Source organism: Tachypleus tridentatus, chromosome 13 (assembly GCF_004210375.1).
Source record: "Tachypleus tridentatus isolate NWPU-2018 chromosome 13, ASM421037v1, whole genome shotgun sequence".
NCBI lineage: Eukaryota > Metazoa > Arthropoda > Merostomata > Xiphosura > Limulidae > Tachypleus > Tachypleus tridentatus.
In genome coordinates this window covers 148,526,923-148,543,703 of record NC_134837.1, presented here as the reverse complement: position 1 = coordinate 148,543,703, position 16,781 = coordinate 148,526,923, and positions in this window count along the sequence as shown.

Below are 16,781 nucleotides of genomic sequence, written 5' to 3'. Positions count from 1 at the left end.
AGCAGAAGTAGGAAATACAAAAGAAAAGCCTATAAATTATAAACTGCATTAGGAGATTATTTTGTATCTGTTTTAAACAGAGCTGTACACAATGTTTTCATGCCACGGTAAGTTTATCAGTGTATGGTTATGAAATTCTGTTCCTAATATTCTACACTGCTCTCCACAGTTTAGCAAAGAGTTTGGTTGTCAATTGATAACCTTGATTACTGTATAAGCTCTTAGAGACTTAATAACATTCTCATTAGAACCTTATGCAAGCCCAGGAAAGACTGTCAGTGTTCTGTCTACATATGTGTCAGCAAATGTTGCTGCATCTTTTGATTCACTGTCTTGTTGAAAAGTGATTTCCTGACCAATACGTTATATAAATAAATCAGTAACTATCCAATCACAGTATAGTTTAATTTTTAATTCTTTATAATATGATCTTAAATTTCGTTCCTACAATATTCTGAAGTAACTTTTTGATAATTATAAAGATAAAAACATATTATGCATTTATATATTAATAAGTCTTTTAGATATTTAATAGCTGAAGTTCACTGTTCACGAATATTTACATATTGTATTCTGTTCGCAGTTGATAAGAGTATCTCGACAACAATTATTGCGGAACGAGGGCAACTTATTTGATAAACTAATTATTTACTGGTTGAGCTAATTTGTGTTGATTAGACACTGGCAAAATGCTGAGTTTCTATTCTAACCTACTATTATGTATTTGATTGATAATTTTTTTAAATATTAAATTTTAATGAAGTTTTAACTTTTAATGTGGCCGAGTCTAAATTAAAAAGCTCAATGTTAAGATAAAATATCATTAAGTTTCCAGCTTGGATTGCTATTGAGTGAAAACATAATGATGCGAATATACCTTGGAGAAAGACACCTATTTCAACTGATACAAAGTAAAATATTTAAGTAATTTAAAATAAAATAAAGTCCTTATGAGTTTAAACTTTTAACCATGTTTCACACAATTTATTTACTTTGGAGATGTAGGAAAAATATTAGAAATAAACATGATAAAAGTTTTACATTACTGCTTGAAGTAAAACTGGAACCGTTCTATATTTATTGATCACATGCTTGTTTAGGGAGCTCATGTTGTTGATATTCTATAAACAAGTTCGTTCTTATTATACTGAGTACGTAATTTTATCGAAAACATTATAGCTTAGTAAACGAAACAGATAGTTAAAAAGACATCTGAGCCCCAAGCAAGGTTTCGTAATCTTGTAATACTTATATTTACTAGTTCATGTGAGCTTATTCTGCTATTGTCAACGGCAATAAATGAATGTTTTTCGCCATTATACACCCATCAAATTTCAATAAATAATACTTAACAACAGAGTCACGAAGAAATTCCATTGATAAGTTACCTGTACTTGCATGATAGCATATAAAAAAACAGTCTCGTATCCTGTAAATTGGTTGATTCACTCGAACAATTCTGTTGTTTTTAATATACGAAAAATTAAAAACAAGTTAAAAAATTCTGCTTATACTTGTTAGACAAAAGTATATCTAAGAAAAATAAGGTTTGACGAGTTGATTCATACAGTATAATGGGATTTGATTAACTTTTAAATGGGAGGTTTGTATTAACGTGGAAAATGAAGAGAAACACCAAATCTTAAACTTTTAGTTTCCTGGCTCAATTTAAACCTTTGGAATAAGAAACTATTGCAACTTTAAATAAATTCGAAGTATTCCACGAAAAAACAAACACAATATACAGTAATATTATTCTTGCTCAGTGTTATGAGTTTTATTTCACTGTAATACGTGTATCATTATTTGCATAGCATTTTGTGCAAAATCGAACACGTTTTTTTCTTGTTGTTGAAAAACAACAGAACACAGAATAATTTTCAAGTAACGATAACAGTTAATCACTTGCATGCTCAGAAAAAACACATTTCTAAACTGCAACTCACAATCATGTATATTATTATCCGTACAGAGGACTTTAATGGTTCAGATTCTCAAAACACATGTCCATGTCTATATATATATACATATGGTAACTGTAAGAGGAATTCATCATAAAACAACCAATTAAGATTAATAGCACGAGCTGTATTTAACTGAACATCCTTATTAATTGTTACATAAACGCAGGATTACTATTCATTAATACTTAAATAAACAATGACGTTTATTACGAACTGTAGACTTTATAAAGATAAGTGAAAAAAATTTACATCGAGATTTCTTAACTAATGTCACTTTACGTATCTTATGATCCTATCCATGAAACGATCACACCATCTTGTTGCACTGAGTTTAGGTTTCTTTAGAAATAGCTTTTTTATTACACGCATAGACCTGAAAATAGAAATAAATAAAAAAAGTGATATCACATTGTTGAACACACTTAAACACATATTTGATAAAAGTAATGAAATAGCTATGTAAGAAACCTTGTACTATACAGGAAAAAAGTTATCATTATTTACTTTTTTAGGCTGTAATCTGCTACTAGTAATATTATTGTAGCAAAGACATAACTTCTCAAATTTAGTTACAAAAACCAAATATTACCAGCTCTAAACACCTTTATAGCTTTTCTTCTTGTTTCTTTATCGGACAATATTTTTGGATATTAATGTTATCATAGGAAATACGTTTTAGCATTTTGTTCGTAAAGTTTACTTTCTAGATATTTTTATTTCGTAAATATGTTCACCCCTTAAAGTAAATTTAACAGAAAACAAATATCAATAATAAACTAAATAATACACTTACACTGTTCATGTAATATTATATTGTTTTTAATCATATTTATCTTTGAATAATTACTAAGCAAAGAACATTTGGAAAAGTATTTTTTATGAAATTATTAGAAACACTGCTTGCACATTAGTTCACAAGGTCTATATATATCTCAACCAACTTCTATTATAAGTGTAGTTTTGCTAAATTAGGGACGGCTAGTGCAGTGAGCCCTCGCGTAGCTTTGTGCGAAAAACAAACAATACTTACTGGATAAATAAGTGACGTATATTAAGTGTAGCAGAAAGTTCGTGATGAAGAGAAACACACTTGAAGTAAAAATATATCTCAAGATGGCTAGTATGGATATTAAATTTTTTATTACAATAAAGCTGAAAACAACGTTTCAACTTACTTAGGTCATTGTACATCACAATCATTATATATGAGAGAAGAACTTTGAGCAGGAAACTAGGTTTAGTTGAAGGATTCAGAACACCAGATAGTCTAATGTTTTGCAAAGATATAGTAAATATTTGAGTTAATGTATTGTGTTCTACATTAACAATTTATCTAATATTACATATAAATATAATAGAATTGACAAGTCTTCAAAAGAGAGGTTTAGTTTTCTACTTATTATTCAAGTAACCTATTTTGATAGCTATATTTATGGATGAAATGAAATATATCTATTCTGTATTTGTATTTAGATATTATAGTTCATAGGTTTTCCCTCAAAAATGCCGAAATCGCAAAATTAAAATATCAAATGCAAATTTAGGGAGTTCGCTTTCTTTATCCTATTTTCATTTCAGAAAAAAGCAACTCTGTAATCTTTTATGAAACACAAATTATAGAAAACAAAATAATAATTTAGTTTGATGAGGTTAAATGCATTTAGGAAAACATCTAGAAAACTATGCTCAAAATTTTATAAACCATGAAATTAAATAAGGAAATAACATTGATAGTTAATATAATGAAGGTGTCGCACATTATTCGTAGATTTTGGTAATCATCAATTCGAAAAATAAAATTAAAACGAAATTTTATACCTTTTTTTTTCTTTTCCAAGATCTCGTCTTTCTTGTTTTACCGATACGGTTTATCACTATAACTCTTTTTTTTCTTACATGCTGAAACATTGTATTTTACCTTTATAAATAAAGAGTAGGAGAATTTCATGTCGACAAATTCTGTAATGTATTTTTTTCCAGAAGGGGTCAGTCTCAGACACCGTCTTTTCTTGTAAATCTCCACTCTTCAAATAAATTGTAACAAAGAGGATGACAACTTTTAACTATGATCATAGATCACAGCATTGAGTAAGGATAAAGTGATACGATAGACAATTTTTTACCCTAGGTTGTGAACAATCCTTTTTAGTTTTAACTTGCAAGCGTATTTTACGTAATCCTGAAAAGGGCTGTTTTTATATTTATGTTAAGTTATACCCAAATTATACAAAATTTGTATATTCTGTGTTATTAAGTAATTCAAAACAAATGGATTATCTAAATAGCTTTCAATGTGGTAGTTTTAATTTATGACCGAGTTGTCATCTAGCTTTTTTGTTTGTTTGCTTTTAAATTTCGCGCAAAGCTACACGAGGACTATCTGAAGTAGCTGTCTCTAATTTTGCAGTGTAAGACCAAAGAGAAGGTAGCTAGTCATCATCACCCACCACCGACTCTTGAGCTACTTTTTTACCAATGAATAGTGGGAATAACCGTCAAGTTATAACGCTCCCCACAGCTGAAAGGGCGAGCATGTTTTGTGTGACAGAGTTCGAACCCCTTATCCTTAGATTACGAGTCGAGCTCCTTAACTTCCTGGCCATGCCAGGCCCCATTTAACTTTGATAATAGCTGTTTTCATTGGTATGTAATGTCATGAAACAAAAAATATTTGTTTGTCGTAAAGTCTAAAAAATAAGTAACAATTATCTTTGTTGAGAGGTAAATGCACACGAAAAAAGTTTGGAAACACTTCTTAGCAAGTTTATAAATGACGAAATTAAGAAATGAAAAGTAAATATTTCAGATTAATCACAAACACAGTGCTTATTCATAATGAACTGAATAAATACAATTATTCATAATAATACTATCACTGATGTAAAGGGGAAATGCGGGTTTTTTTTTTAATACGTACAAAAATGTAAGTCACACAAAGGTTCATCACACTTTCTGAAAACTATTTGTACATTGTAATACAGTTACGTGTTCTCGCAGGATGTGTGCGTTCTTTGTCTCACTGCTTTATGACTGCATAAGTAAACCATGCATGTTAACATTAGTGTTTTGTTTATAACGAAAGGTCACCGTTATTTTTTGTTTTTTTTACGTCTCTATTTCAAGCGAATTATCTTGTTGTTTTACGTTGATATTTCAAATGAATCGTTATGGTCGACGAAAATCACAGATACATTATAAGTATTTTGACAAAGAAATAATTGGTAATTGGGGTGATGCATGTTTGTTTATCTAAATAATGTAGTTCATATATTGCTAAAACGTATTACGTAAACATAAAATTTCTTATTGGAAAGAGTTCTCTGCAAAATTATGCACCTTCTGACATGTATAAAATGCGTATTTTTCTATCAGATTATGCCTTTTGACAAATTATAAAATAGTAAATGTTGCATGTTTAGTCTACCTTGTTTATTATAAACTACATGTTAAAAACTGTATTCTAAACGATACAGTTTTCATTTTAACAAGTTTAACTTTGTTTTCATTTGCGTCAGAGTTTTCGCATCATGTATGTAAAGCTTAATAACACTTATTTTTAAGTTATACATAATGTGACTTAAGAACAAAAGCAGCTATTTTAATGGCTGTATAAATAATGATAAATTTAATTTTCGCATAAGTTATAATATTGGATAAATATATTAAATGTTGCTTCCACTGCTTAACAACGTTTTTGGTAATGTGGTACGTTTCACTAAGAAAACAGTTTGAATAATTTATGTTTAAGTATGTAAACATTCACTTTCAGGATACATAAAATCTTACGTAGAAAATTAACACGTAATAAAGGTACACCATACAAAATATCACTACACAACAAACTTTATGAAAAATAAAACTTTTTTACATATTTTTTTATTTTTTTAAATAAAATCTTTTTACATGTTGAAAACGTTTTGTTTTTATTAGATGAATGCATATTTGAAATAAATTGCAAGTTAAAAGTTTGACCTTTAAATAAATTGTTCTATTGAATTTTGCATATATGATCAGAAAACGTTCAACTTGTTGTATGTCCAAGATTTGTTTTGCAGTAATGGAGTTGTCAACATAATCAAGTTACATCTGTATTGCTAATCCTATACGTATACGAAGTCATCTTATATGAATTATGAAAAAAATGATACAATTCTCCTACTTTTATCAAATAATAATCAAACATCAAATAAACATCAGGTGTACAAGATCGTGTGGCGAAAAGTATAAATTAAGACATTCTCATAAAGGCAGATTAATATTACAATTATGAACAAAATTTATTAATATTATGCTTCTCACTATTAAATAAAAGTATAGAATAATCACACTATTATTTTATTGCACTATCTAGATGGCCCAGTATAATGTTTTTACGTTCTGATGGTTTTCCATATAATTAAGTTCTTTGTTGGATTCATAGGAAATATTAGTGCCTTTTAGTGGTAAGGTATATAAGTATTGTGCCTTCTAGTGATATCAAAAGTATCGTCTTCTCTGGAAGTACCACATATAACCACAGATAACATAATTAAATCGTGTATCATGAGTAAATCTCAGTGGAAATTATTCACCTTTTGAAGATGCTCTTGGTTGAGAAATTTAAGTTAAAATCGTTTAAAGGTAGATTGTCACACTTCTTTTTTGCATGTTTATTACAATATTTTAAATAGAATTATGTTATTTCGTTCAGAGTTTTCTTATGAGAGCGCACAGAGATTAGCGGTTATTATAATTTTTTTCTCTTTGTCCAAGAGAAAGTTGCTGTTATTATTTTTCAACCAGTTCTGCATATAAAACCTTTGTTATATTTCCCATAGATTGGTACCAAAAATGAAAAGTAGTTTTTGACAGCAATTTATTGTAAAACTTAAAATGGCTTAGTTTTTGAACGTTTATTTGAAATCAGGTACAAAGAAAACGATCATGGTGAAATATTCGTCTTATCAACTTCTTTGAAAGGATAGAAAAGAGCCGTCGGTGTTTTAGAGCCAGATAATAAAAAAAAGAACGAATAGGAAGCAAACGCTTGCTTTCTTATCCTATCTTTTTGTCAAACTCACTTGTTATTATGGTCAGCGAAGCACAAAGACATGATGCTGTTCAGGGCCTTGAAAAGAATATTATCTTAGAACGTCTGTATCGCGGAAATTGCTAAGTTCGATGGTAGAACTTCTTGTTCGAGGACTGTTCTACTCGCCTGGGAGGACAATAAGATAACACCCCGTAATTTAGCACAGTATATTGTGTTGCAGATTGGTTTGAAGCTCGCCTTTGAAACTTCTTCAACCGTTTCAAAGAGCCTTAGCAACCAAAGAACAGTTTTTTTATTCAACATCTATAGAAAGTGTCTACTTCTTCTATTTACGAGTAGACTTATTTCGACTGATAGTTAAAAAGGATCATTATTGTGAGCTTTTTTTAAGTTTTCAACCTCAAACTCTACGATGAAAAGAAAAAAATACGTATGTATGTATACGAGATTCAACAACTATCAAAGCAAATTCACAAATTAGTTAAAGCTTGATTGGAAGAGTTATCTCTAAGAGATTGTATGACAACAACAAAATCCAGTCTTTTAATACACCTGTCTCGATAGAAAACGTGTTACAACTTATATAATCATATGAGGTATTGTTTACAAAGAATGAAATGTATTTCGACAATAGATCTAAGACCATTTTGTCTTATTAGTCACTTCGTTACCTCCAATAATAAGTGTGTGTTTTTCTTAAAACAAAGCCACTTCTGGTATTTGCTGCGTTTACCTGATTGTAGTGTTGTTAATCCGAAGACCTATCTCTGTTCCACCAGTGGACTCTAATAATTAATCAGCTAAATGAAAATCTATAATACGAAAAACAGGCACAGAAAATTTATCAGAAAAGAAGAAATAAGCGCATTACATAATTCAGCTTACTATGTAAGAATATGCAGGAGAGAGCTAATAATATATTTCATTTGTTTTCTTATAATAAATAATTCTGCTGTTAAGCACAAATCTTCACAATAAGCTTAGAAGAAATATACATGGAAATTTGGTAATATCAATCATTATTCTCACATGTTGCTTTGTGATTTAATTATATGTACTTACACGTAATTGTAAAACACTCTCAAAAACTTATACTAGCAATGTGAAATGTTAATTTCTAGTAGGTTTTTCAAACAAATATTGTACAATTAGTGTCAGATTTCATCTAAATGCTCCAAATTAGATAAATATTCATATGAAAGGCAGAAGATTGATACATCTTATGAAATACTATGAACAGTATATATTTTTTTTTTTTTTATACAGAACAGTATGTTTAACGTGAACGATAAAGGTAAATGAAACACTGAAGTCTTTGCAATTTCAAATTCAAGCAATAATCTTTATACAACTAATTTAAAACGTAGTGTACCTTTTTGTACTAAATCACTATAAGTTAATCTATTTCCATGTAACGTGCAAGTCACCATTCAGGTTGAATATACTGATACTACTTTTTGGTTAAACGCTTTGTTTATTTTTGCTTTTCTCAAAAAAGTATAAAAAATAGATATGTGGAATAAAAAATTTGTGGAATAGGAGTGAAAAGGAAGCATCCAGAAACAAACAAAATAATTCGTTTTGTAAAAAGGAAGTGAAAACGTTACGACTTTTGGAGATGTATGTAAAGTAAGAACAGATAAATGCTGGAGAAAAGCAAAAATGAACTTAATGTCTCATTCAGAGCTATAAAATACGAACAAAATTTTGGAAGCTTTTATAGAACAGCAGTGATATGTGCTATAAAAAGAGCATTAGTAAATTTTGACAATAGAATAAAAGTTGCAAAAGTGAAAAGAACAGCATTAAATGAAGAAACACAAAATATAGCAAAGTCAAAATTGGGTAAGAGGTTTAGAATTATGGATTAGAGAAGTAAAGTAAAGAATATGTCGTCAAGATTATAAGGACTCACAAGTAAAGATTGTGGAAGGGAAAAAGAATAGTAACTAAAACCTGAAAACTGTAATAACTCCACGAAACTTTTGAATTCTATGTCTAATTCCAGATGCTGAATTATCAAAAACAGACAAACTGAAATGTACCTCAGAACGACTGGTATAGGTATTAGCACTTTTATTGATAAGGAGAGAACAACGTTTCGACCTTCCTAGGTCATCTTCAGGCTAGAAAGAGAGAGTTTGAATGTGATCGTTGACGGACAAACGTCTTAGGGACGAGAGTATAAACGGGTGCAGGATTGTAGAGGGCGTTACAGGTGGATGTTAGGTTATTAATTAGCATAGGTAAACTAAACGATCTGATCTTTATTTTAATTAAACGTTATTATTTGGAATAATTACAGAGATGTCACTGCGAGAAAAATGAATAAGATAGGAGAAAAATATAAAGACTACTGATAAAGACATACACTAAGAAATATGTGTATAGAAATTTCTACATAATTTCAAAAGTGGCATGTGTGTATGGGAATTTTTTAAACTTCATTAAATTCAATTATCTAAAAATGAAATTAAGGTTAAGGATGTATAAAGTCACCATATGTGTAAGGGAGGAGTGAGTATAAAGTGCTACGTATTATAATTCATTTTTGACAAGTCCCCAATTTGTAATGTTACGTACGTTACGTATTACAGTCTCAAGTAAACTAAAATTTGAATTTGAATTTAGAAAATAATTAACTGTTAAGATATATAGGATTTATGATATTTGCCAACAATATTAATAGATACAATTTTTTAACACAAATATATTTTAATTTTCAAACAAAATATAATACACTTTACAATAACGGTTATTACTAATAATGATTACAAATGATGGTCTATATAGAACAGTTTTACAAACTTACAGACAATACTGAGTCTTATATCTGGTTTAGAAATAAATATTTTGTCAACGATCCTAGTCCCCAACTAGCAAATTAATTCAGAGCTTATATTGTCACTACGTTCCCCGCTGCTATAGCGGTAAGTCTACGCATTTACAACTCTAAAATAAAGGGTTCGATTCTCCTCGGTAAACTCAGTTGATATTCCTATGTGGCTTTGCTATAAAGAAAAACACGCATATTGTCACAAAGGGGAAATATAAAGGTATTTGAGGAATGGATAAACACCGTAACCCTGTTGAATTTTAATACTTGCCCCCAGAACACAGATTTTAAAAGATCTAGTGTTTTATAATTCATAAGTCGATTGGTTTGTAATTTTTCATCAAGTAATTCGGTTGAAAAAGTATTTGGTACTGCATTTACAAGTGATGTGGATTTTGTTGAACCTCACGGTATTTAAGACGCCCAAAACGGCCATCATATTTATTCAGAACCTGACCACGTAGCCTCCTGCGCGAGTAGACTTAACTTCTACAATTTTGATAATCAAATACACATCAGTGCCTTTACATTTTGTAAACTTTGTGTATCCGTATACAAAATACTACAAACAAAAAATATTTCATGCTCGAAGCATGAGTTATTATTGTACATATTAAAGAATAGCAATATAATCTCGGAAGTTAAATCGAAAAACACCTGAATTACACTCTCATGATATTGGTTTGTTTTAAATTTCGCGCAAAGCTACTTGAGGGCTATCTGTACTTGCCGTCTCTAATTTAGTAGTGTAAGACTAGAGGGAAGGCAGCTAGTTATCACCACCCACCGCCAACTCTTGGGCTACTCTTTAACCAACGAATAGTGGGATTGAACGTTACATTATAACGCCCCCACGGCTGGGATAGCGAACATGTGACGGGGATTCGAACCCGCAACCCTCAGATTACGAGTCGGGTGTCTTAACCACCTTGCCATTCCTAGACCTCTCATGATATATATCACGTTAAAAGTGTAAATATTTGAATAACAATGAATGATTATTAGTGCTCTATAAAAAGTCCCTGTCTGTGAATAATTAACAAAATTATATGTTTTATACTATACAGTAAGTTTTTTAAATATTTTGTATTTTACACTTTTAATATTCTACATTCCAGTTATATTGCAAGTAATTGCACAATTTACTCAACGACAGAAGTATGTAACCTTGCACAATACAATATAAACATCACAGTATGAATATGTTGTACAGAAAGAAATTAATATTTCTTTATTTAAAAACAAATCCACTATGATATTGAATTTTTTTTTAAAGTACTTAATTGCTAGGTGTAATATAAAATTAAAAGTAATTGAAACACATCGACAAGATAAGAAACACACAAAAAGTATAGTATTTTTAACAGTTGCAAATGCATTTTTACCATTGCAGCATGCTTTAATTTCTGATGCAACATTGGACAGAAAAATAAGGGTATTTGGTAAACAGCACTGAGTCAAATTTACAAAGAGGAACTTAATTTTATAGTTGTGTGACAAATAAATCAAAAGATTATTATGGATACAGATTCACATTATTAACATCTAAGTACATTCACTAAACGTAAGTTGTATTAATATTTTATTTTAAATACAAGGTACTCGACAAATCTTGTAATGTTAATAAATCCAAGTAATTCCTCATATAAGAAAAGGAAATTTTGAGTTCCTTAACTCCCCTCCGGTTGGTTCACTTTATTGGTACCAAAATGGAAGAAAATATGTTTGCTTTTGAATTCTGCATATTATCAGGTCAGAAATTATACTAAAATATGTGCTATTTTAACAAATGTATACCTATCCTCTAAGCGTTAAATAAAATAATCATTTCTGTGATTGAGCTGACACAGATTTCTAACACAAAAGATGACTTTGTAAATACTAGAATGGCTGGTTCTTTGTAAACAATGGTAGTATCATTAAATTGTCGATGGCATTTGGAAGAAGGTTTAGTGCGAAATAATTCTACGATTGCATGCCAGTGTGAAAAAAAAAAAAGTATTTCAGATACGTTGTAACTTGAAGGTTTGTGTGCGCTGCCTTCTGCTTGTTTGTTTGTATTAAGCACAAAGCACACAGAGGGCTATCTGTGCTCCGCCCGCCATGTGTTTTGAAATCCGGTTTCTAGCCGTACAAGTTCGCTACTGGGGATACTACCGTTTGCATACAAGTGATCTCAAAGAAACGAAGTAATATGCGTGTGTGTTTTTTCTTATAGCAAAGCCACATCAGGTTATCTGCTGAGTCCACCGAGAGGAATCGAGCCCCTGATTTTAGCGTTGTACCAGCGGAGGACAAACGAAGTAATTGTCATCCACTTAGATTTGAAAAACGTTACTCTGTTTGTTGGCTTTTCTGAGAACTGTAGTTCTTAGGTTTCTGTCAGTGAAAGAAATAAAGATTGTATGATACCAATTAAAACTATAGTTATCACTTTTAATAAAGAAATCGTATGTATAGTACATTAATATATTTAGGAAACAGACTAATTGCTTTTCCTTTTAAATCTGCCAAAGACATTCAAGGGAAAGTCAACTTAGTCAAAATTTCTTAGTTCTGCTAACCATCCTACATTGGAATATAGCATTATACACCAATATAAGTAAAACTAAGTGAATCAGTAATTGTACATGTCTAGCTGTCTTGTATTAACATTAATGTTTTTTTGGTTTTTTACCTTTACTAGAAGTTAACATGTCTTAACAAAGTTTAACAACACTGATGCTGACAAACTAAAACAGTTCAGGTAAGTGAACATTTCTTATTAGTATAATCAGACAATACATTTGTTAAAAATCTAACTATTACACCTAATTGTGATTGTCGAACATCAGTGTTTGCCGTTAAAACTTGTATGGGTGAGAATAATCGCACCAGTGATCGACACATCGTACCTGTTCTAAATACAAATCTTACTGTAAAAGTTGTAACTTGCAATAAAGTATATTTAATCAGTAAGTAAATTTAAAATGAAACTAAACATCAGTAATGTTGAAAATCTATAGTTGTAACTGAACATGTCTCTGGTCTTGGAATGGACAGGTGGTCAGGGCGTTCGACTCGCAATCTGAGTCTCTTTCAGTCTCTTGACAATAGTCGGAGATCGAAGTAAATATTTTTAACTGCAACATGAAAATATTCTATTCTCGTTGAGTTTTCTTGATACTATAGATATGGACACTTTACTGTCATTTGGTACATGGTCGTTTATCTTAACCTTGAGATCAGTCTTCCTTCTGTTTCAAAGGCAATATAAACTAAGATACTTAGTATCAGTATTATTGAGTTTTGGTGTTCTGCTTCTTCCTTTCCTATTTTCAAATTTGCCTGTCTTGGTCTCACGATCTAGGTTGCACTTCATAGTGTTTTAGGAGCAATTCAAGGCTGCAGCATTTTGTCGGAGAGTCCAACTAATATCACCTAAAGCTTTTATGCGAACTTTCTTCTCTATTGACAATTTTCTATGCGGTTTTGGGTCGTGGCATGAGAACAAAAATTTAATATACAGTGTTTAACACTGTTTTTATCAAGGTTTACTTGTGGAGTGCTATTAAAGTGATTTTTTCTAGCATATGTTGGTACCATATGCTAGCTTCTTGCTAGTTTTTTCTATATAGTTAAGACACTTCATGGGGTACACTGAAAGTAAGTTGAGACCCTAAATTTGATTAGTATGGTCTTTCAAGCAGAACCCTTATAACATGCCGTTGGACGAAGTAAGTGGGAATTCCAAAGAAAGTTTGGTTTGAATTTCGGCAAAGCTACACAAGGGTTATCTGCGTTAGCCGTTTCTAATTTAGCAGTGTGAAACTAGAGGGAAGACAGCTAGTCATCATTACCCCCCGCCACATCTTGGGCTACTCTTTTACCAACGAATAGTGGAATTGACATACACATTATAACGCCCTCACGGCTGAAAGGGCGAGCATGTTTGGTGCGACCGTGATTCAAACCCGCAACCCTCGGATTACGAGTCGAGTGCCTTAACCACATGGCCATACCGGGCTCTTTATGGAGGTGGTGCTCGGGATAATTCTAAAGAATGATAAGTATTCTCACTCTGGCTCATGAAGTTGTCAACAGAAATCAATGAAGCATTACCATAGTGTTGAAATTCACATCCTGTAATGATATGGAAGATTTAGCCCCATGAAATGAAAGAATGACAGAATATTCTGTTGTCCTATCACAATACTGTACATATGTTTGGAAATGTATTCTTTACCATAAGCACCGAAATGATCGACTTTTCTATTTCGTTCAATAATCTACATGAGCTTCAGAACATATCTTTGGTTATTATTTATTATATTAGTGAATTTATAAAAGACTAAGTGTTGTTTTGAACTACGAAAATCAGATTAAAACAATGGAAATTATGGACTTCTTTTTTTTCGTGAAGTATTCTGAGTTATTTAGATGTATTTGGTTTTTCAAATAAACTGTACATAAAAAAGGAATATAGCAATTCTCTTTAGGGGCGGCCTGTGGATAGCGTATATAGCTTTTATATCCTTATGTAACTTTCTTCTGGGGTTTTGTTTTTTTATCGCAACGCTACACCGGGATTTTTTCCGGTCTGTTCAATCCCAGATTTTAGCATTTTAATTCTTGAAACACACTCTTGACATTCCGTGAGACTTTATTAAAATTTGCGTGAATATCAAACCAAACTTATTCTATTTACTTTAAACGGTATCGCAATTAATTTTTGAAAGTTTCAAGAAGTTTATTATTAAAAGCCTAAAAAAGTAATTGTACGCTATATACATTTATAACACTTAACAAATTACTAACAATAATATATTTTCTTTTTTGTTAATTAAAGTAAATATTTAAGAGGTTTCCAAAATATATAACAATACCTTATTATTCATAATTTAAGGAAATCCTCCAAATACAAAAGAGATTTTAATGGTTGGTTGAAACAAATCAAGAAATCATGACATTAAACAAAGGAGGAAGAAAATTCAGATATTTGGAAATGGTAAGACTTTTCTAAAGCAAATTATACAGTAAATAATACCAACGTACACGTGAAGCTGTTACCAAAGAATTCCTATTGTGCTCTTACTTGACATAGACAAAGAGAAACCTTTTACTCATATCTATAGGAATTAAATATATAAAAACATAGAGGGAGCTACTCTTTCGGAAACACAATGGAAACAAATCAGCATCAACATTTACATTATAATAGAAATTTAATGAAACCTAATCGTTAATGAGATTGCTTATCTATGCTCTTTCTAACTGAAAGTACTTACAGAGTTTTGCTATAGTTGATGAAGTTACATCCTAAATTTACATAAAAGTACATACTAGTTTTATTTTGATTGCGTTTTGTTTTAAACGTGGTAGCTCGTATACTAAAATAACACATATTCACACTTTTAATTCAACGAAATATTCTTTTCTTTGTTAGATATTTGTTTACAGTCAAATACATTTCATTAAATAATTACCATCCTGTGGGTCGACGACGCAAGGCCAGGTGGTTAACCTACTTGACTCCTCATCCGAGGGTCGCGGGTTTGAAACCCTATCACACCAAACATGCTCGTCCTTTCAGCCATGGAGGCGTTATAATGTGACGGTCAATCCAACTAATTGTTTATAAAGAGTAGCCCAAGAGTGGGCGGTGGGTGGTGATGACTAACTGTTTTCCCTCTAGTCTTACTCTGCTAAATTAGGGACGGCTAACGCAGACAACCCAAGTGTAGCTTTGCGCGAAATTGAACAAACAAAATTACCAGAGTATAAGGAACAAGGTTACTAGTATCCACGCTGGGTAACTTCAACTTTAATACATCTCAACTGTGCCCATTTCCACCACTACACAATATTATGTTGTCTGTCATTCAATACGTACACACTAAGATAAGACAATAAGGGACGTTTAATGTTGCAACTTGTACTGTCGTAACTTCAGTAAAACTTGAGCATACCATGAATCACGAGAAAAATAATGTACTCTGGAGGCTACAACACAGCATGACAAAATATTTGTCACTCTTAAGTTTAGTTTTATTTGCTCTTGAAACAGAACACTTCCGGGGATCTTGCGGAACTACATCTAGTTTATTTTGCTGTCGTGGATAAGAGTGTGACTGCCTTGCCTACGTTTTAGTTAATTAACATAAATGTAGCTAAAATGGTTCAAAGTTGTTGTATATTTCTCATTCCTTTATGTGTAAATATTAGCATTACGGTGACATTGTCATTTTGTATGATATTATTTCTGCCTTTTTTGCGAAACGATTATCACTTTTGGCCTCAACATTTTAAAAGTTGTTTCTTGATTTCAGTTTTTCGGTTTTCTTCTAGCGGTAACATTTTTATTTATGCGTCTTAGGTTTCGTCATGGTATTCATATATACATAAGGGTGTTAGGGGGTTTGGGATATTACCTGCTGAGAATAAGTTTTCCATGTTACTCACAAGTGTCATATTGTAGTAACCTAATTAATTTATTTTATTATTATCCAAAGATGAACGTCAATTTAACAAGTGGTATGTTGCATACTTGAGCATCTTTTCTTCATATCTTATTCAATGTTTATATTTTTTCTCTTTTCAAATTGAAGATAGAGGATAAGTCCAAGGGAAAGTGTATTTTTACCACAGAGTAAGTTTATTTTGTGATAAATCTTTTTATTAAGGATTTTTTTACGTTTCCACACGGGACCGGGATGGCCAGGTGGTTAAGGCACGCGACTCGCAATCCGAGGGTTGTGAGACCGAATCCCCGTCACACCAAACATGCTCGTCCTTTCAGCCGTGTGGGCATTATAATGTGACTATCAATCCCATTATTCGTTGATAAAAGAGCAGCCCAAGAGTTGAGGGTGGGTGGTGATGACTAGCTGCCTTCTCTCTAGTTTTACACTGCTAAATTCGGGACGGCTATCTGCGCTAGCAGTGTGGGTACCTTTTTTTACATGTCTAT